Raw genomic sequence first — 23,232 nt, 5'->3', positions numbered from 1 at the left:
TGTTCATTGGAAGTATAAAACTTTCATTCTCTTTTCTATGAGTGAGTAGAAATAGTAGCTAATTAGTGTAACAGAAACAAACAGTTTTGTTTGTCAAGCCAAAACACTGCATTAATTTAAACTGTCTGCAAAAAATTAGGAAGAAACGTTTCCCTGGGCAAGGAATCTGATTGAATAGTTTTTGAAGCAGAATGCTGCTAAGATTCTAATCAGAATAGGACTGCATCATGATTTACACAGAGCTAGTTCTAAAACATCAACCTGTCGTTGTTTCACAAAAAGTTGGTGTGACATTGTCTTGTGTATTCCAACCTTGAATGACAGCCAATTATTGGGAGGAAAGCCAGACAAATCCATTGTCTTCTATGCCACCGCTTCTTCTAGGCAAACTGAGAAGATAATGGAAAACAACAATAACAATATTGTCTTAAATAAATATATCATAAAAAAAAATAGGAATCCTTAAATGTACTAAGCACAAAAAAATTACACCAAATGCAACCAAGAAAACTAATTGAAAATAGGATCTAAAAGACAATCTAGTTTCAGAATAGGCAGCTATCCTACGAGAGCTTGGATATAAATATGGTGTCCGTTGTTGTTCAAAAGAGGGCAGATTCTAAGATAGAATTTTGTAATTGGGGTGTTACCACTGAGAAGTTCTAATTCTGGCCATTGTTTTTTAATTTAAATGAACTTTGGAGCCAAGAGCAAGGGTTTCCCAGCTGCTCTTAAGGCAGGGACTGGGAAATATTATAGGCATATGTGTATGAGGTGCCAAGTAAATGAAAACAGTGAAATATGAATTTGATGAAGGTGTCTTGGGTGAGTCTAGTAGCTATTATACTCTAGTAGTTGCTAGGAAACAAATGAATTTGATTTTCTTCTTAATTAATTCACATATGATAAATGTTTAGCCAATAAATAGGAAGGAATTTGAAATATATATGGATGAATCCAGTGCTTCTCAATTTTAGCAATTTTAGAACCTATGTACTTCAACTTCCAGAATTCCCCATGTTGGCTGAAGCCCACACATTTTAAAGTTGCCAGTGTTGAGAAACACTGGATTAATCTAACCCTAGAAATCTTATCTGATTTTTTTTCCAGCTTTTTGTCTTTAATAGACTTGGGTCACATACAGAGGAAACAAGTTGCACAACATTTTGAAAAGTTATTTAAAAGTTGAAGCCGTGCATGAGCTAAGAGATAATGTTCTTGAATTACGTTCTCTATCTAATAACTGCACAGATGCATACATTTTTAAATGACCATTAATGAAAGGTACAGATTTGACACATTAAATCTTAACAGCTTTTGAGAAGACATTAAAATTTATAATCAAAATCTGCTTGAATTTGCATTAATAGTCACTGATCCAACAGACCAACAGCTGCAAATTGGGTCTAAAAATAAAATTAAGAACATAGCGTTAGAAACACAATTTAATGTGTTGCTGAAGCAGTGGCTGATTAAATCTAATGAAGTAAGACATACCAAAATGTAAATCTGTAACAACTGCTAAACAACTGACTTTCATGAAGGGAAAGTTTAAAACTGAGGAACATAAGGATGGTGGGTGGGGGAGAGCTTCTTAAACTATGAAAAATATATCTGGTTCTTTACATGTTTCCTTAAAATGTTATGCCTGAGCTGAAAAGACTCAGTGGGGCTTTGCAGTGATCTGTATTCCAAAAGGATAAGTATTGCAAAAGGACAAGGATAATTAGGAATATACATGGTCAATCATGATGAACAACAACCCTTAAAGAAACTGATTTAAGTACATACTGGCAGGTCTAATGTGCATGTCATAGCTGTTCAAATCACTTTCTTCCCCTCAAATCCATATTATAGTCAGTCCTCGACATAGGATCTCAACTGGGATCAGGATTTCTGTTGTTAACCACGGAGAGTGGTGAGTCATGCCTGATTTTATGACCTTTGTTGCCAGAGATGCTAATCAAATCACTACCATTGTTAAGTGAATCATACAGTCCTTAAGTGCATCTGGTTTGCCCCATTGACTTTGCTGGGTGGGTCTCAATTGGCAACCAAATGACTTAGATGTTGCAGTCATGCTAGTTGCTATGCACTCAAATTTTTCTCATGTGACAATGGGGATGCTAAAAGTGGTTGTCACAGCGGGGACCTATTTCAAGTCACCTTTTTTCAGTGCCATTGTAACTTGAAACAATTGGTAAACAAATGGTTGTAAGTTGAGGACCACCTGTACTACATGACCCTGGAAATCAGATGTGATCAGTTTTGGCTGAAAGCTCATTTCAAACTTAAGTAACTTTTACCGGAATTTATCCTGTAGTAATATCTCAACTGAGTGATAACCATTTGTGATTATTTCAGGTATGAAACATGAGTCATTTTCGGATGTTTCGAGATCCATTGAGATTTATATTTACACACATATCTCTCCAACCCAAGACCTTGCTGGAGTTAAGTTCGAGAACAAGTTTCAACTTCAAATTCTTACCAAGAAAAGTCTTCATTAGCTCTTGCACCACATAGTATTAATGGAAATATGCTAACCTGCTGCACAAATGAGAGTTTCATTAATCCAGGAATGATCTCCCTTGTTTTCAGAAGGAAGAGTCGTATTAACTTTGATTGCATTTAAGAATTAGAAGTTAAAGAATTAACTTTGATTGCATTTAAGATTAGAAGACCCAGGTCTGATGAAATGGACTAGTAATAAAAGTCAATAGACAAGCCATAAAAGACACGACGGTAAGGCATCTACCACGTGCTTTTGCAAATGCAATATAATAGGTATGGTTGCCTCAAAAACACTCAGGGCAAAGGGATAATCTGAAAATGTTATTATGTACCAATTAGGCCCACAGCAGGAAGGGGGAAAAGTTCCTAGTTCTCCATAGTGTTCCAAAACAATCTCACGTCTTTAAAATAAAATGTAACAAAATGCTCATCTGCTCTGCCTTCAATCATATAATTTCACCCTAGAATGTAATTAGTAAAACCATACCCCCTACCAACATCCTCTTTCAAAAAATAGTAATTAACACAAGCATCACTAGTAATATAAGGATACAAAGTGAGAATAAACTACAGGTAGAATCCCTAATGCTTTAAAATATATCTGCGGCTTCCTATCTTCATTGGTTTCAGTTGCAGAATTTAAGCGGCATAAATTGGCCAAATTCTTTGAGTCTTATAACATGTGATCATGGTCATAGTAGAGACTGTTTCAGGGGGCTGCAATCTACATGTTTTGCTTCCAAGCTGTATATACATAGAGACCATATTTTAAGCACTCATCTAAGCCCTGTAGGACTACTAATTTGTATTTTCTGTATTTAGGCTTAATTAGGGAAAGCAGCTGCTATTTCAAGTGGGTGATTTAGAACATATTAAAATAGCAATAAAGTATCCAATGGTTGCAAAACTGGGATTTCCACAAGGGAATCCTATTGGTAGCAATGTTGCCACCAGTCCTAGTTCTGACTATATATACTTCCTGGGTTTGAATCCGACAACTATGGAATTTAGGAACACCATGAATCGTCTATTCTACTACACAACAAGCAGTTGGCCACAATCAGGTCCAGAATTTCAATTGCTAAGCAGTGCAGTTACTAAATAAGTCACATGACTGGCCTAAATTTTACAGCCATTTATGTCATGGTCATTAAGCGAATCAAGTCGGTGTTAAGTGAACCCAGCTTCCCTTGTCAGAAGCTGGCTGGAAAGGTAGCAAACTGCAATCACATGACACTGCAACTATCTTTAAATGTGCGCTGGTTGCCAAGCATCTAAATTGCAATCATCTAACTGCAGGTGTGTTGCAATGGTTGTAACCTCAACAACAGGTTGTAAGTCACTTTTCTGGAGGCTGTCATAAATCTAAACTATTCTTGAACAAAAGCATATAAGGCAAGGATTACCGTATTTTTCGCACTATAAGATGCACTCCCCCCCCCCCAAAAAAAAGTGGGTGGAAATGTCTGTGCATCTTATAGAGCAAATATTGTGGTGGGTGGACGGGGTTGGTCACCACTGCCACTGCTGGGGAACACTAGAGCCTTTGCTGCCAAACAGCTGATTGGCCGTTGGATCAGCCGCTGGGAATACCGCCAATCAGCTGTTCTAGGTGGTGGGGATTGCTGCCGCTGCCTATTGCCACTGACCGCTGCCACCACTGATTGCCGCCAATCGCTGGGTGGTGATAGCCGGCGAACGGCAGTGGCAGCGAATGGTATTCCAGGAGGCTGATCCAATCAAGTGCTCAGCAGAAAAGGCTTCAATGTTCCCTAGCGGTGGCAGCAGCTCAGTTCAGTTGACTGGTGGCGGGCACAATGGAGCGCAGCCCTGATGAGCCATGTGCTGGGGCTGCAATAACATGCTGAAGCTGACCAGGCTGTTTGCTGTTTGCTGCAAGGACGCAGATATTCTTCTAGTTTCTCATCAGGAAACTTGATTTTTAATCCCGTGAACATCCTTGGGCTTCACTACAGCAGCAGAAAAGTTTACTATGTCACACTTACAATATAGTTGGACAAAGTCACAAAATAATAACTAGAAAAATGAAATTGGAATGGAAGTATGAATCTCTTTGGAAATGCCATCTGAAGTAGGACTTGATTAACAAATCTGTTTAGAACAGGGTTTCCAACCTTGGTAACTTTAAGACTTGTGGATTTCAACTTCCAGAATTCCTCAGCCAGCTTTTACTGTCTCCACAAGTCTTAAAGTTACCAAGGTTGGAGACCCCTGGTTTATTAGGCAAAGAAAGATAGATCACTTAATTAAAGTGAGGAGAACCTATAGGGACATATTAGGCTCTGTTCCATAACTAAATAATTGTTTGCTGTTTTACTAGTAGTTTTCTGCAGTTGTCAAATCATATGCTGGCTCTGATGTACTGAACCAAAGAGATAAAAGAATCAGGAAATGATAGGAACTGATTAATTTGGCATACAAGTAGTCCTCAACTTAGAACCATAATTGAGTCCAACATATGCTAAGTCAGAAATTTCTGTTGCTAATTAAAGTGAAGTTTGCTCCATTTTCCAACCTTTCTTGCCAGTTGCTAAGTGATTAGCTGCAGTTGTTAAGTTAGTTACATGGCTGTAAAGTGAATCTGGTTTCCCATTGACTTACATAACCCTGGGACACTGCAACATTAACATGAAAGAATTTGCCAAGTATCCGAATTTTGATCACGTGATTATGGAGATGCTGTAACAGTCATGTGAAAAATGGTCATAAGTCACTTTTTAGTGCTGTTGTTACTAAATGAATGGTTGTAATACAGGACTACCTGTATTAAGAGATTTTGTCAACTAGAAGAATGCTTTACTCCATTTTCTCTAAGCGTTTTTGGCCACCTCACAATCTAGTTGCAAAACAAATGACTTTAGGAAATGAAATGCTTCCTGGGGAACTATCAGTTGAAATGTTCTGAATCAGAAGCACAAAATCAAAGGTAGCTGACGAAGAAGAAATACTGAATCCTCAATCATACAGTAGTAATTATAAGGTAAAAGAGAAGTGAGAAAAGCGAGACTGGAGATAAAGGGAGGATAGCAAGCGATTAGACAAAGTGAAACTGTTGGCTGGATTCAGACAATGAAGACCAAGAGCACTGATAAAGAAGGGACATGATAAAAGCAATTCGTTTGGAAAACCAGTAATGCTAAAGGCCAGAATAAGGCAGTGAGAAAAATAGAAATTTGGACTCAGTGGATCAGCTAATAACTAAACTGCCAGTGCATACTATTGGGGTAAATTAAAAAAAAAAGTTTAAATAACTAGGCTTGTATTTCAAATAATAAAACAAACACAATCAAAAGGTCAATGAAACAATTTTAATACTCACTTTTTTTGGTCTACAAATGGAATAATATAAATAATAATTAGTAATTAATCAGATATCCAAGAATCAAGATTAAAAGTTTGGATTTGCCCATTCCATCGATCAAAACTAGGAAAATGAAATATGCGTTTCACTTATCCATCTAAAGTGAAAAACAATGAAAGATCAGAGTATGGCTATATAGTTCTGACATATACTGTCATTCACTTAGCTGGAGTTATGACATATCCATGAGAATTGTAGACAAGAAACAGAACTAAAAAAAATTCCAAGTCAGAAAAAAAAGTGCAAAATAATGTAAACCAGGAAAAAAAAGAATACAAACTAGTGTGATTCATATGTCTAGCCCATTGAAGGGAAGGATTAGAGGAGACATGATAACTGTCTACCAGTACTTGAAGGACTGTCACAAAGAAGAGTGGACTAACTTATTCTCCAAAGCACCAGAAGGCAAGACAAGAAATAATGGTTGGAAGCTTGCTAAAGAGAGATCCAACCTAAAAGTAAAGGTAATTTTTTTGACAGTGAGAACAATTAATCAATGGAATAGCTTGCCTTCTGGAGTTGTAGGCGTTCCATCAATAAGATATATATATATATAATAGTTCAAGTAGGATGCCTTCATAGAATATGTTAACTTGCCTACTGAATAAATTCATCTTCTGGCTTTTCATAAGGTATTGAATTATAAGCTAATTATTATTACAAACTATGCTAAGACACACGCACACCCAAAACCCTAATATTAACATAATCAAGCTCAGCATGGTTTAAGAATGCACCTGATTTTTTTACCGACCTTAAAAGGAATAATTACAGCAATAAACCATTTTCCTTCACATGGTTTTTTTTCCCCATCACGTTATCCTTTATTTTTCTTTTTCAAATAGGGGCAGCAGGCTTTCAATCCAGCACCAGAATGGCTATTTTCAAATCTTACCACACACCAAGCCTATTACTGCAACGATGGAATACGGACTGAACCCAAATGCTGACTCTGAAATCCATAAAAGAAACTCATAGGACAGTGCTAGCTTTTTAAAAGACATGTTCACTGAACAACACTACCTCTAACCATACTTCAGAGTTTGAAGTGTTTACTTATCATGTTTCCCATGAAAATAAGACCCTGTCTTATATATTTTTTTTGCCATCAAAAAAGGCACCAGGTTTTATTTTCAGGGGATGACATCCACTGACTAACTTCACTTGCACCCATCGCCCCAGGCCTCTTTTTTTGCCATCAGAGGCCTTCAGGAACTACTTCTTCTTCTGCGGCCAGCAAGGCTTTTTCCTAAAGGCCTCTCGCAAAGATAGATCTGGCGCTTTGTTATCAGCTACAGGGGCCTTCAGGAAAGCCTTGCCAGCCTTGCCGGCCCAGTTGCAGCCAGGCTTTGCACACCTCGACTCCTGCCTTGCCAGCTGCAGAAGAAATGGGCTGGCAAGGCAGGTGTCAGGGTATGCAAGGCCTGGCTACAACTGTCCAAAGGTAGGGCAGCTGCACCACACCACCACCCCTTCCCCAGCTTAATTTTTACCAGTGCACTCTGGAGTGAGCAGGATCTTAATTAGGACTTGTTTTTTTGGGGGGGAGGGCTTATATTGGGTACACTTGTAAAAATCAAGCTAGGACTTACTTTCAGGGTAGGTTGTATTTTCAGGGAAACAGTGTAATCGCTTTCTGATTTTTTAAAATATATTTAGCAGCTAGGGCATAAGATGAAAGTCTGAAATGACAGGATATTGCACTGTCAAATAAGGGAGGAACATCTTGTTCTTTTATTCTAGTTGCATTTAAGTAGTTCTTATATGAAATAGGAAGGGTCAAACAAGGTTATTCCAAGAGACCTTTAGATGAAATCCACGGGATTGCAGCATATGGCTCTTTGCATGGTATAAGTAAGCAATATAAGTCCACTATTCGTCTTACAATTAATAACAGTTCCCATGTAAGAATAGGAATATTAGTGCAATTGCATTCTGCTAGCAGGTAGCATATTTTAAAATCTGGAACTGTCACCAGCTTAATGTAAAGCAGTACATCTATGTAATCCACTTAAACCTAGCTAGAATCAAAGTTAGCCAGTAACATTATAGAAATTTCATGCTGCATAAATTTATTGAACACTAAACCTGACTTAAGTAACCAAATAAGGGGATGTAGAATAAAAGTTGAAGGGTCGGAAAATAAGAAGGAAGAGGAGGTTATTATATTTTCAAAACAAACCTATTAAAAGACTGTTTCCTTAACTATTTTTAAAAGGATAAATACTTCAGACCAAAAATTTTGGATTAAAGCAATTAATTATAAGGAAAGTTACAGTACGTATTAAAACTAAATATACACACAGAGAACAATTTTCCTTTTAAAAACTACATTTTTCCCTTAAGTGAGTAACAGCGGTTCAGGTTATTAGCATCTTTTTCATATTTTGCAACATCAAATATTTTTCATTTTAAACATATATCAGACAGGATCTCTGAATAACAGCAAATAATTAAAGAAACCTTTAAAAAAAATTCACAGCTGTATCTATCTATATATGTGCATGTCCACACAAGACAGAATGCAATTGCATCCAAAACTTGAGATTTATTCCTATAGGAAGTTTCTCAGCTTTAGTCTTTCATAGCATTAATTATTCTGTTTTTAATCACATCTCTTTCCTCTGGGACTCCAACTAACAAGCTTATTGGAAGGAATCCAAAAAAATATTTCACTTGTTGACTTTGCTAGACATTTCTGCCATTTGAAGATCTTGCCTTTGTACTTGGGATTGTTATACTTCAGAATTCTTTTCCTAGGAAATCGAGCTTTAAAGCATGACATGATCTGCCATCTTTATTATGTGTTGAGTAACACTACTTTATTAGAATAATCAAAAATTCAACTGTGACATTCTTTTTTTTCTCTTTACTTTCATCTCTGGCATTCTTTTCTCAACATTTTTCTACACTGAAATATTCCAAAAACAGTATGTGCCTCTAGCTGCTGTGGGGAAGTTATCTTCAACCTATACCCACCAAAAGTCTCCCTCAGAATTTCTACTGAACTCAACTGAACTCAAGAGGCATGCACTTTTTCAGTTGAGATTTTTGTGTCACTTCCCATAAACTAAACCTTTTCAAAAACTAGATGTCAGCTGAAAAGCTTCCCATGCGTGTTGAACTTGAATGTAAAACTTCCTGTTTTCCAGGAGTGAAGTCATACCTAAGGAATTTTTTTTTAGTGGCCCAGGGCTTTAGGGTGAGACCTACTTTTATTTATAATTAACATGAATTCCCCCTTTGGCTAAAGCAAGAGTCTTTCTCCAACTGGAAAATAACGTTAATTCCTCACCAGTTGCTTTGTTCTGCCACACATTTATTATCATTTATTGTGGCATAAATTTTAAAGCATATAAAGCAAATCCAGTATCAAGAAAATGTGATGGGAGCAAATATAAAAGAGTGAAAACAGACCATTTTTTATCACACTGGATCCTAAAGTATTACTTTTGCCTTTACTATCTATCTCTGATGACAGAAAGGGATACTTTGATTGACATATAGCACGCCACAAACCTGTTAATTTCACTGTCCACCTCTCTTAAAATTCTCATTACCAACATCTGCCAGCTGCAGTGCAACACATTCCTTAGTTATCTATTGCTACCTGTACTGAATTTGATGATTGATAAATTACCTCACAAAACTGCAGACCCTTTTTAGCATAGCCCAAATTATTTATATTTTATTGAAATTATAATAATGTTACTCTGATGTGTAATACATAGTTTTATTTCAATTTATTTCAAATTTACTTTTCTATGATGGAATTTACCTCCTAACACCTTCAATTCATCTTGGGAAACCCCGAGGTTCTATTCCTCAGAGAAAGTAAGCTAAAATACCCAAAATGTACAGAACAAGTAAGATTCTTCCTTATTAAAGATTTTTTTTTAAACAAAATTAATGTTATATAAAAGAAACATCAGCCCAATTAATTTTATGTCAAAACTAGAATGCAATTATCTATTTCAATCACTTATTGTTTGATTATGAAGAATAAAAGAGAGGAGAAAAAAAGCAACACTTAAGTCTACAATGAAAACTGATAAGTCACTTGACTGTCAATCAAAGTCCACTTTACCTTTAAAGGCCTTTACCTCTGATAAGACACTGAAACATCCACAATATTTTTCTTAAAACAGTTGTCCAGGATAATATAACTTTCAGGTTTTAAATCTGTAAATGAGCACTTCACTTTAATTAGAACCTCTTTAAAAAATTCCCTGCCTTTTCAATATCCTTAGTTTTAATTTGCTTCTATTCTTCTTTGTTTTCTGTGTTTTTGAATGCACAATGCTGAAGAAGGGATTTACATAACTCAGAAGTGTTACCCTATGTGTTTTAGATTAAAGAAAGTAATAATATATATCAATGATACATTTTTAAGTAAGGTGCAATTAAACAGTCTTTGTGTACTATGCCATAGCTTTTTGATTGTTAAATTAATATTTCAATATTTTTTTATTTTGTTTAAAGAAAAAAAATATTTTGGCTTTCTGTCCTAGTTTATCTACATACATATCTTGTATGTTTTTCCTTAAAAAGAACTTAGTCTTTCCTAATTCTCCCTCAGACTCAGATTCAGCAGTAAAGATTCTGAGCAAACACAGAAATATATTCTTGATACTGTAGTTAAGATTATTTATCTTGGCAGCCTGACTGACTTGACAGGAAATACATACTTCCAGAAAAGAATAAAAAAGTTAAGATAGGGCAAAATATGCCTGCTATTCATTTTAGATATGGCTGGATAATCTTGCATATCCGGTTTCAAATGAAAACTCACTTGCTACTCATCCTATGCTACAGAAAGACAAGATGACATACTAGCACATAGAAAGTGTGCTGCTAGGTGAAATATACCAAGCATTTAGTTTTCCCCAGTTTTGAGCTCATGTGTCTCAGTGATGCCAGTGAATTTCTGTAGGTTTACTTAACAGCCATCCCAGTTAGTGATCTTCACTATCTTGTAGAAACAGAGTCCTACAATCAATCACATTTTGTGTGAAAGCTTTTTCTTTGCCTTGAATAAGTAGTCCAATGGGATACCATAACTTTTGTTAGAATGAGAAGTTAAAAATAAAATCTGGAAGAATGAGGTGGCAAGCTACTTCTGTGCTGTAAAATAAATGGCCATAAAATATACTGATGCCTCACAGTTCTTGATCAGACCGAATGTCAACTCTCCTTCTTCATCATTGGTTGGTTTGATATTGTCTTGACTCTACCCCCATCCAAATGAATGTTGTGTATGGCCATATGTCTTTCTCCCTCATAAATGAAGATAAAATTCAATGCTTCTTTGCATCTAACAGCATCATGAAAAAAGTATCAGCTACTTGTTCTGACATTAAGACTTAAAGGATGAATGAATGAATGAATGAATGAATGAATGAATGAATGTGTGTATATCCACAACAAAACTCACAAGGCCATCACACAGCCCATTATACCAACATCAACTCCATCAACCAATCAAGAGGCAGCAGCGCAGCCAACCAGCCCAGCACACCAGCCCCCACCACCGGTATTTATAGAGAGATGGCAGCTCCGATCACATACTGCTTGCACTGTCATGAAGCCGAAAGCACCAGCCTGAGGATGGTGAGTGGGACCTCGCCGAAACATCGCCAAGATACTCTTAATCTTACACGGGAAAAGATCCGAACACACCTAGGCCTACATACCTGTATCTGTGAAAATCTACGAATATACATACATACATACATACATACATACATACATACATACATACATACATAATTTGCTTCCCTTAATCTATCAGGATGGATGAAAATACTTGTTTTTCTTACAACTGTCTTGCATGTATCAAATCTAGAAGCTTACTTGATTATGTATATCATCTACTTATATTTCAAAATATGGTTTGGGATTAGTACAATAAAAGAACAGTGTTACCCTGGAAATCAAAGGCAAGCAAGCCAATCCTTTCTTTGAAAATAATGTTTTTGAGTGAGACTAATTTTCATGCAGAAAGCAAGGTCTGGCAAAGACGTACCCATCAAGAACACATGTCCCTAATGGAGTAAGTTGGTTTGATACGTTTTGACACATTTATTGTTCATTTCCCTGGAGACATGCTGGTTGACAATGCGATTTATAAATTCAATTCATCATAGTTCGCATAGTTGTATTAATCATAATGATAAGAAGATTCAATAACTTTGACTGTCCCTCTTCAACAGCAGCTCTTTAATACACATGCCATCCTATCATCTTATGGCATACTCAATGGTCATCAAACCAACATCATCCAACAGTCTGAAGCATCTAAAGATAAGAATTACTACAACACTGCTATGAATTATGGAATGAGATCTTTAGTTGTTGCATTTTTTACCCTATTCTTTTACCATGATGTGCCCTTTGTTATTTTTCTATGCTCTTGTGCTTTTATGGCATTTTGTAAGACCACCTTGAATGCGATTTGGCAGAAGGGCAAAATATGCATTTTTAAAAATGGATGAAAACCTAAGGCACAGTAATATTAATCTCTTTATGTAAGAGGGAAAATGGCTTGATTCCGCCTGCATGTGATGGAATAAAAAGAATTAGTTATTGACCTTTTAAGAAATGACAGGGTGGATGGCACAGGATACATTAATAAGATTTGGCTAGCAGACACTTTCCCAGCTGAAGCTCAGTCTCGCTTTCCAGCTTCCTTATGTATGCAATCAGATCATTTTAAATTTTGCCATAAAGTGAACCAAGCACTGATATTATATAAAACCCAACCAAAAGACTTCCAAGTGATCCTTCTTCTCACTGAGCCACTTGGTTAACTGTTGATCTGAGATGCATCTCAAAACATTTTTTCTGAAATTTATTTTCTTTTTTATGGCTTTCCTGTCCCCTGACATTTGACACTTCCTGTTTACTTCATTTTTGTCATCTAAAAGGCCAGCCTCAGTCCACACTCATTGCTGTCACTATGGCTGGTACCAAGCAGTTATACCATCCCCCGCCCCCATAGTAGTAAGCTATTCCTCTTTCACAATCTTTCCGAATTCTTCCAAATATCCTGTCTTCCCTAATACATGCATCTTTAGAAACAGTTAGTGCTCAATTAAGTGCCTGTTGACAAACAACTTAATCAGGATTACTCATTCCTGAGGAAATGATGAAACAAAAACTAGAAAGTTACAGAGGACTTTCTCAGACTACCAATTCAACATTTACCTCAATATACGTAGAGTCCATTCCCACAGAAGGTCAGGGCTTGTAGTCTTAGATAAATTTGGGGTGAGGAGTCTTTTGGAATGGCATGGAGGACTCTCACTCCAAATTTTAACTGTTTTCTACCCTACCTCAACAGTTTTAACAATTATGGTCAAATGTACTGCAAGGACCACAAAACAAGGCTCAAGGGTCAGATACAATTCTTGGGTTGAACGTTGCCCGCTTATGTCAAAAACATGCCTGTTGGCCAAATATTTTAAAAAACAGAAGTTCCTGCTTTGACTAAACACTCCAATAAATTCTTTACCAACAGAGAATTTGTGTTTAAAAGCATAGCAGGTTTGGTTAATATAACACTAACCTTTTGATACTGTTTGCCTCTCATTAACTTGCACCCAATGGCGTGGAGCATGCCTCACTGTAAAAAATCAAGGGTGAATAATGTTGAAAAGCTTGATTTTTTATTTATTGAATGAACACAATGAATTCTGAACATGCATACAGTACTGGAAACAAATCTAGGAAATAAAGATGAGTAAAATGTGGTCTGTTGGTGAACAGGAATACAATCCAGGAATGTAATTCCTGGAGGAATTACAGAAGGGACTCTACTTGTTGAGAACTCTGCTGCAAGCTCAGTGGATACATAGCTTATATTTGTAAAAAAAAAAAAAAGTAAAAGAGAATGCTGGCCGAAGCTCTGTTACTTTCATAAAAGATCAGGTATAGTATCAATATTTACATTTAGTATAGAATAGTATAAAATAATTGAAATTAAAAAAAACACCAAAAGTCTCCTTCAAATTAAGTTCCACCATTAACTTAATAGACACACTCGTTTCATTTTCTTGGCAATATTTAGAAAAAGGTTTTGCACTTCTTCACATGTTTTCTTTTAATTTCAGTTTGGAATTTTCTGGAAGGCTCCCATTTTAGTCCTAACCAGACTCAATCTTAACTAGATTTGATCAGTCAAGATCAGGTAGATGATGTTACTTAGCTGGTCAAAACAGCCAACACGCTTGCCAATTTTTCAATAAATGTAATTTTTCTAAAGTAGTGTTAACTAGGCATCTTGTCAGGCACAAAATATCAGGTTCACACATGACTGTTCAATTTAATGGATTTATTGCTAAAAGCTTATGTGCGAGAATCTTCTCAATGATCAACATCTGGTTAGAGTCAGATAAAGGTCAACAGGGTGTTGGACAAAGTTGTGTCTTGAGGGATCCTTGACGTTCTCTGCGCTTGCTTGTTTTCTTACAGATGTTTCATTACCCAAACTAAGTAATGTGCAAGAACTGATAGGTAATGAAACATCTGCAAGAAAACAAGCGCAGAGAACACCAAGGACCCCTCATTTCAACGCTTACCTACAAATATTCTCCTTTATTGATAGTTGTGTCTACATAGTGATTCTAGGCGGATCCCTCTTTTCACCCTTCTCCCTAGCTCTGCCAGTCTTTCTCCATTCCTAACCCCAATACTGTCAAAACAATAAAAGACACATTGCTTGGTCATGTTAAAGCTCAGTCTTTGTGTTTGTGTTACAGAACTGTGTTGGCTCCTGCTTCGGATGTCTATATAGAGTAAATAATGAGAAGTTCCTTCCTTGTCATCTAATTTGTCTTAATCACACAAAAATTGGGATAGAATACTTCCTGTCCTCCCCAGCCTCTCTCTCACACCCCAATACCAAGCATGTTACAAGCATGATACAACTTTTGCTAGGAATAAATGCAAACAACAGAGAAAACTGAAGTCCCCAAATCTTTACTTAAATGGCCTCTTTTCATTACATCTAAATTACCAAGTTTAAAGAAATATAACTTATGGTTAAGATAAGTTTATATTCAGTATACTGTAAGTAAAAACTGATTAAAATGTTGCCTCTGCACTTAAACAGTTAAGAATATGAATTAGACAGTTTTCATATCAGAAGAGAGGGCTACGTCTTCCAAAGAGCATGAGCAAAGGCATAAGTTTGGCTCTTAATACTAGATTAGGACACAGAATTTTAATTAAATCCTACTAGGAAGCTGCAATGAGCAAAAGAGAATGACTCAGAATGGTAATTACTACCAGTCGTCGGCATGGAAGTACAAATTTAGAAGCTATGCAGGTGTTACTTTTTTTTTACTAATGCCTCCAAAAATTATAATCAGACAGTCCTCTAGATAATTTAACTGAGAAAGCTATAAAACTTTGAAATGCATTTCTAAGATGTCCCAAAAGAGACATGAAAATGAGGCTATGCTTAATGCTACCAAGCTTAATTGGCTGTCAGTGTTCAAATACGATTTCTTTCTAATAGAAAGCAAGGTATCACTGATGTGTCATTCAATTGCTGTTTTTCTTAAAGGGAGGAGATATTTCAAGCCTGCTTTCAGGTTTGGTTGAATTATGACATTCATATGACACAGATCTATTCTTTCGTGTGTGTGTGTGTGTGTGTGTGTGTGCCTTTGAGTCAGCATTGACTCCTGGCAAATGCCTGGACAAGTCTCTTCACTTTTCTTGGCAAGATTTCAGGAGTTGTTTCCATTGCTCTTCCCAAGCATAAGACAGAATTATTGGCCCAAAGTCACCCAGCTGTATTTGTACCTAAGGCAGGAAAGGTTTCTTGGTTTCTAGCCTGGCACCTTAATCACTAAACCAAAGCAGCTCACTTTAGATACATTGGTTTTACAGCATTGAGAAAGGATTAACAGTTAATGCCATGTTAAATACATGTATGAGTAAGGCAGAACATTTAAGGGAATGATAGTGAATACATGTAGAACCTGCAGAACTGCAGAGATCACAAGTAGGAAGAGGAATTAGTTGGCACAACTATCACAATCCCACGCTTCCTCCAATACAAGCAATGGAAAGCATATGGCAGCCATACCTTATAGATACAGACGCTAAATTAAGTTTTCATGTCTTGCCAGTTATATAAGACAGGAATCCTAAAGGTTTTTTTTTAGAACATGTTTATAGATCCATTTTGCCTGTTTCTTGTCATATTCTACCTAAAAAAAGTTAATGCACAAAAATGTTTCACATCTATAAGTTTACACTGTCAAGTAAGCAACTGAACGACTTTCAGTCTTGTTAAAAATGTCCTCCTAGTTTTAATCATTTGCAACTGCAATTCCACAGGACTGAAATTTTGTTCTTGGAGTGTTTCAATGGTCCTTCAATTATTCATGAAATCACTGAATGATAAAATGCTGCTAATTTTGCTGAAGGAAAATTATCTTAAAAGGATATAAAATGCTTTTTATTCCGAGATAGAATCTATGGGTAGCCACCTTCCTCACAGTTTAAATTACAGGAAATCACTCATTTTATACTAAAATACACTAAAAATATTCCTAATTCAACTGCTCCATTTTACAGATAAAAAATGGAAAACACTGGGACTGAATGTCCTCTCTGACATTCCATATTCCCTGACTGAGAATCTTTTTTAAAACTCCACTTTAGCCTTCTTACATTTCAAATTATCATCCAACCCTGGGAAATACCAAGTGTCCAGAAAATTGATTTAGATGACAATGAAAAATATGCATCAGTAATGTTGACTGCCAGAAAACTGAAACCCTAGGGCTATTTCGTTAGGAGAGCTAGAGAGGGATTTTCCAATGTGGGAGGAGGAAGGAGATTTATTTTCATAGAAACATTGATAGGTAGGGCTGGGCTTGGTGTAAAGTTACAGAGTGAGCTTTCTGGGAAAAGAATTTTTTAGGCTGACATTTAATAGCCTAAGTCAAGAGTCTTCAAGTTTGGCAAGTTTAAGACTTGTGGACTTCAACTCCCAAAATTCCCGAGCTAACATGACTGGAGGAGGAATTCTGGGAGTTGAAGTCCACAAGTCTTAAAGCTGTCAAGTTTGAAGACCCTTGGCCTAAGTGATACAGCACACTAGAACACTACAGATACAACATATCGTGGACTCATGCCTGAGAAATTATAGATGTTGTGTGACCATGTGAGTGAAACCTGCATGGCAATTCCTCCAATATTCCAATGCTTTTGTCCCCATCTCTGTGGACAGAACAGAAACTCCTGCAGCTACTTTTCTAAACTTCATGCCCTGCAAATGCAGAAAAACGTAAGAATGTTTAGTCTGTGTGGCCTCCAGGATGGCCTTTTGGAAAGGATAGTCCTATTTGGGATGGACTTTTAGAAATGACAGTCCTATTAAATCTGGATATTTCTAGGCTTGTCAAGATTGGTCAAGAGGGCAGATATATAAGCAAAAGCCACAATCATGAAGATGTTGTGACTCAATGTGTGATGCCTAGGACCACATGACATGGCCAAAGCTGAAGATTGAGCTGTACAAACCTCAGCTCGTAGACTTCTATAACTCAACATAAGTCTGAAGATGATTTATTTAATTTTCTCCCCTATATAATGTAAGGAAAATGATCATTGTCATCTGACACAGAAAAATTATTGTGCATAATTCTTAATATCACTCAATAATGCAGCTGTCTCTAGATCCTGCAGAGTCACTATATGCAGGATGTTTAAAACATGTCTTTAATTCTTATTTCAAAAAGAAAACATCTGTAATATGTAATTAACTTCACTAAACACTGAGTAAGGTATACTGAAACCTTCATTAATTTTGTAGGTGCATGAAAAATGTATTACTACGAATGAAGTAAAACATATTTCAATTTAAAATATGAATTATATTGATTATTTCCTCTCCCCCAGTTCAACTTTATTAGAAGTACCAACATATCCTAGATAGGCATTCCACCTCTTTACCTTGGGTTCGCCAAGGAATTCCTTCTTATACACAATGACTAATGCTAGTCCACCTACTGTCAAGTTTATCAAAGTTGATATTACGCTTTTTAATTAAATGCCTTAATTAAAAGAAAGTGATGATGACCTTTAAATCCAATCATTCCTTTTTGCCTATCATTATATTATCACCCAAAATTTCTGGAGACTCCTACATATATGCCAGGGCTTGGTAACACAGAATGTTTAGATACTACTGGACTCAGTTGAACAAAAATTGATCTTAAAAAGTGAGTACAACTTAATGAAATAAACATACAGTATTTCAAGTGACATAGCAGTCCCACCAGAAATCCTTTCTAATGTGGAATGAAAACTCCATAATAATCTGTTGATCATTTTCATTTACCCTAGGGGTGATATGCAATATTTTCACAGGCCACTACTGGTACAAACCAATAGTAGAACTTATTCCATCAACTGTTTCCCTGCCCTACAGTTAATTTGTTTTTTAAAAGCCAGAAGGACCCCACTAAACCTTTGGATCCTACCTCTAGTTCCACATATGGTACTTCTTGCATCCCTAAATGGGGCTTTTTCAATAGGCAACTGCTAAATTAGAAAAAGGGATTTTAAAAGAAGGTAACAGAAAAGGGAAGATTAAATTCAGATAAATCATGGGAGAGGCTTATGGAAAAGATTCCATTTGCATTTGTGGGATCTTTTTTCTATTCTTAATTAGCATGAAAGCAATCTGCAAAAAGGGTAAATAGAAGAAAGAAAGAAAGAAAGAAAGAAAGAAAGAAAGAAAGAAAGAAAGAAAGAAAGAAAGAAAGAAAGAAAGAAAGAAAGAAAGAAAGAAACAAACATTGCTTCTCCTCTCTGGTTTGACTCTGCTAATCTAGACTAACATCTGTCTCAAAATTAACCATGATGAAACATGTCCTACCCATGTCAAATAATTATTAAATGTGAAAAGATTTTTTCCCCCTCTCCTTTCTTTCTATATGGTTACTTATCTCACCATAGCAATTCTGGGCAGCTAACAACACATAAAAACACAATCCAAAATAACATCAGGTCAGAAACAAACTCATAAAGACAGTCAGGGGAAAAAGGCTGACCTAAATAAACTTTTAACTAGCAGCCATATAATTGTTCCATTACCTATCCACAGTTAACTAAACTTGCCTTGAGTCCAGTATCTGCCTCTTGAACTGATACCTGAAATTGCCGGTGTCCATATTATGCCAGATTTAAAAGTTTAATCAGTTCATTATTCAGATTACATCTCATGCTACTGCCAAATATTCCTGGTATGCAGCTGGACAGGAAATAAAAAAAAAACCTGAATCTAATCCAAGATCCATGGTCACACATGATTTTTCTTAGTGGAGCTCTGCAATCTATAAAGGACATCTAGCTAATTCAGATAGACTCTGTGCTGCATGCCCTGAGTATACATTAGTTTTATAAGGGTTACTTTCTTTGAATAGTTTCTGGTAATGTTTCCAAGTTAGCCATGCCAAAAAAATAACCATTTTACTCTAAAAGAAGTGTGTGGAGGAGGAAGAGAGAGAGAGAGAAAAACCAATCAGTGGAGAAAATTTGAATTGGGTTGCCATCCCTGAAAACTCCAAATCATTCAGAAATTCAGAATTTCAATGCAGCATTAATATAAAATCAGCCCATCACACTGGTGCAAAATAGGCCCTTTTTCTCCTGGAAAATAGCATTACAAAGCTCTTAGCCACCTGGCAAAAAAAGAGGAAGTCTTTTTAATAATTTAAAACAAAGCCAGCTTTAAAGTGATGTCACTTGTCATGTGGCAAAGTTGATCAATTGCAGATTTTCTTCTACTGAGGCACCGGGTCTCGAATTTCATAGATTTAAAACACTACACATTCTTCTTGATTGTAGATAACCAATTCATTCTTCACATCTCCGATAAGCTTTATTATGTACAGCTTTTGCAGCACAGCCAGGATTTCCTATAAATCTTAGAAGAATCTGTGCATTGCGAGCTAATAGGATTTCATTGTTAACAAACCAAGCTGTTTAACCTTGCAACTTACAGCTATAATTTAAATGCCGTCAACATAAAATGTTTATTCAAAATAGAGTATTATGATTGGATCAATAATCTTTAAGAAATAAAGCTATCGCCCATCTGCAGCAAAATTAATTTAAACAACAAAACTTAAATGCTGAGTCATATACAGTTTTAAACAAACAAAACACAGGCAGCTTGATAGCGGTTTACCTATGGCAAAATATTGAAACTTTTTCATAATTTATATAATAGACATTTTCCTAGAATAATCAATTTACAGATCAGAAGCAGAACTTCCCCTATCTACTCAACATGCTTTTTCTTTAAATCCTACCAATTTTGCAATATCTTTACTACTCTACATTCTGTAACAAAGAATCAAACCTGTACTTACTTTTTTCTTTTTCTGATTAAAGAGGGAAGACAAAACAGTTGTGCTTTGATATGTCACCAATTAAAGTGCTACCTGTCTGTCACACAAACCAATCTTCTGTATAAATATTAGAAGATTAATCTGAAATACACTTCACTGAGAGGTTGTCAGAAATAACTCTTTCTAAGCTCATTCTCTTATAGACTGTATAACACATTGTTTCTTCTCTTTTCTCACATTTAAAACTTCCAGTTGTCAACCAGCTCTTGCACATTAATTAAAAATAAAAAAAAAGTTGTTGTTTTTTTAATAAAAACTTGTAAACAATGTATGGCAAATAAAACTTGTAAACAATGTATGGCAAAATTTGCAAAGAGACAAGCCAGTTTTTTCAGAGACAACTTAGAATAATCACACAGAGCCATGGTGGAGCAGTGGTTAGAGTGCAGTACTGCAGGCTACTTCTGCTGACTGCTGGCTGACTGCAATTTTGGCAGTTCAAATCTCACCAGGCTCAAGATAGACTCATCCTTCCAAGATTGGTAAAATGAAGACCCAGATTGTTGGGGGCAATATGCTGACTCTGTAAACCACTTAGAGAGAGCTGTAAAGCACCGTGAAGCGGAATATAAGTCTAAATGCTAATGCTATTACAACTTGACACTGAAATTTGCAATGGACGAAATACTGTAGTAGTACCTTTTACCATCATGGTATAGATCCTTCCACCATACTTTATGGGCAGTTTAGGCAAAGGCCATCTCAGGTTTTTAGATTTAGTTCAAAGCTATGTAGTACAGTTGTTATTTAATACAACTAATTTAAAAGTTTATAAAATAGACACTTATTTCATTTAAGTTCCAAAATCAAGAGCAACATAGCAATCTGTCACGGTTCATCCACAAGGAACATATAGATCTTCTTGTAGGAACTGGAGTATGGATTGTGATGAGCAAAGTTTTGTATATAATACATTAATATAATTTCATAGACATCAAACTCTAGTTCATCCAGCCAGCTAAATGCAGTGCCTTAAAAGCATCCCCATGAAGGCAGTGGTGTCAGTTTTATGTATAATCATCCATCCAAAGGCTGCAATAAAAGGCTTTTAATGTTCAGCAATAAACCTTGAACCAACAGGAAAAAAACCACCTTAATCGACCAAAGCAATGGCACTAAATATAAGAGCATATTGTTTCTTGAGAGTAACTACTTTCATTACAAGCCTGTCACACTGGAATTGCCACTGTGCTTTAATTTTTTCCCCCTAGTTCTTTGGTCTTAAGTAAACAGTCTTCATGGTGCCGGAAGTCATATCTTGAATATATCACTCTCCATAGTTTTTCCCAAGCTGGAAAATAATGTGGAGATATAAATTATACAGCACATACTGGCAATCCTTGACAACTGAGCCCCAAATTTCTGTCGCTATGCAAGTCAGTTGTTAAGTTGAGTTTTGCCCAATTTTATAACCTTTCTTGATACAATTGTCATATGAATTACTGCAGCTGTTAAGTTAGTAACATTTGTTAAGTGAACCTGGCTTCCCATTGACTTTGCTTGATAGGTCTCAAAAGGCAATTTTGACCCTGAGATAGCGCAACTGTCAGAAATACATGCCAGTTGCCAAGTGTCCAAACTTTGATCATGTGACTACAGGGGATGTTGCAACAGTCATAATAAGTGCGAAAAACTGTTATAAGTCACCGTTTTCAATGTCGCTGCAAATTCAAAGGTTACTAAATGAACGGTTGTAAGTCAAGTCAATACCTGTACTTTAGAAGGTATGACAAATGTCTCAGATTGAAATGAGACTGCACATTTAATAAGTATGCAGAAAAATGAGAAGAGGTCAAAATACATTCTTTGGTCCAAATTACCCTGTCCATTTTAAAAATAAATAAATCACCATTTTCAATCTTTTTTGTTGCAGCTGAAGGCAACCAATATATGCATTATGGATGTCAAACTAGAAATTTCTGTTCTTGATATGAAGGATCAAAATTTACACGATAGACAAGTTCTTGCTTTGATATTGAAAAAGTTGTCGCTAAGCTGTTGAAAGAGATTTCAATATAGATGGGCACTTTCCTCTGGCTTTAGCCCTCTGTTCTAAACATAAGTAGGAACTGATCCCACAAAAGGACAAGACACTCACTATAAAAATTAGCACTATTGATGGAAGCACTTTGTTTTAAGAATGATGGGGAAAAGACACCTAATTCAATTTATCTTTTAACCTAGTAAATTGATATATGGCTTTTCATCGCTATTCTTACAACCAGAACGGCCTTACCATTTTACCACAATTCCAAATATGCCCATTGCTACCCTGTTTCTCCAACAATATGGCCTCCCCCAATAGGAAGTCCCAGCATGTTTTATAGGCATGAAATGAAATTAAGCCCCTCCCCCAAATTAAGGCCTATATTAAAACATGCGAAATGGGGGTGGAATGGTGGGGGGCTTGCCGTTAGGAAGTACTTTTGTTGCACACCTGGATATGGTGCTGCCTGCGTTGACCCGATACGAAGTGCCCACCAACGCTGAGGTCAACATCCAAGCCGTCGCCGCCCGCCCACCCGAAGATGCAAGGGGGGAAATTAAGTCACCCCGAAAAGACGGCCCAGCCATTTTTTCGGGGCTCAAAAAAAAAAAAAAGACCCGGCCTTATTATATGAGAAACACGGTAGTATAGTTTATATACTTTGTGGCTTCAAAAAACTTAACCTACACTCAAAACTATTAAACACCTTAAAAGGAAAACATGTCCAACTCATTGTCTTAAAATTAATACAAGTGAGCTACTGATCATAAGGATAGATTTATCAGAAAACCAACAGTACTTATAGATCTGTGAATCAGGTAAGGGCTTGATCCTTAATTTCTTCAACACATATAAACAACTATTAAATGCTAGCCTGCAGTAGCGGGATTCATTTTTTTTTAATCCAGTGG

At 36.3% G+C, this 23,232-nt stretch overlaps 1 protein-coding gene across 8 annotated transcripts in view; it reads right to left on the bottom strand.

Moving 5' to 3' along the window:
* The window catches only part of PLXNB2 (plexin B2), a 357,594-nt gene that overhangs the window by 291,915 nt on the left and 42,447 nt on the right, over positions 1 to 23,232 (bottom strand). For 2 of the 8 annotated variants that reach the window (XM_087969407.1, XM_087969399.1), the window contains exon 1: positions 313 to 354. The exons of the other annotated variants lie outside the window; for them this stretch is intronic. The gene's annotated coding sequence lies outside the window, so the exon portion shown is untranslated. Of the gene's footprint in view, positions 1 to 312; positions 355 to 23,232 lie in introns of those variants that run through there. 8 annotated transcript variants of the gene reach the window in all.

Source organism: Notechis scutatus, chromosome 6, assembly GCF_049901735.1.
Source record: "Notechis scutatus isolate UNSWTSFEM ecotype Mainland chromosome 6, rNotScu1.2, whole genome shotgun sequence".
NCBI lineage: Eukaryota > Metazoa > Chordata > Lepidosauria > Squamata > Elapidae > Notechis > Notechis scutatus.
This window is presented reverse-complemented; position numbering and strand designations above follow the sequence as displayed.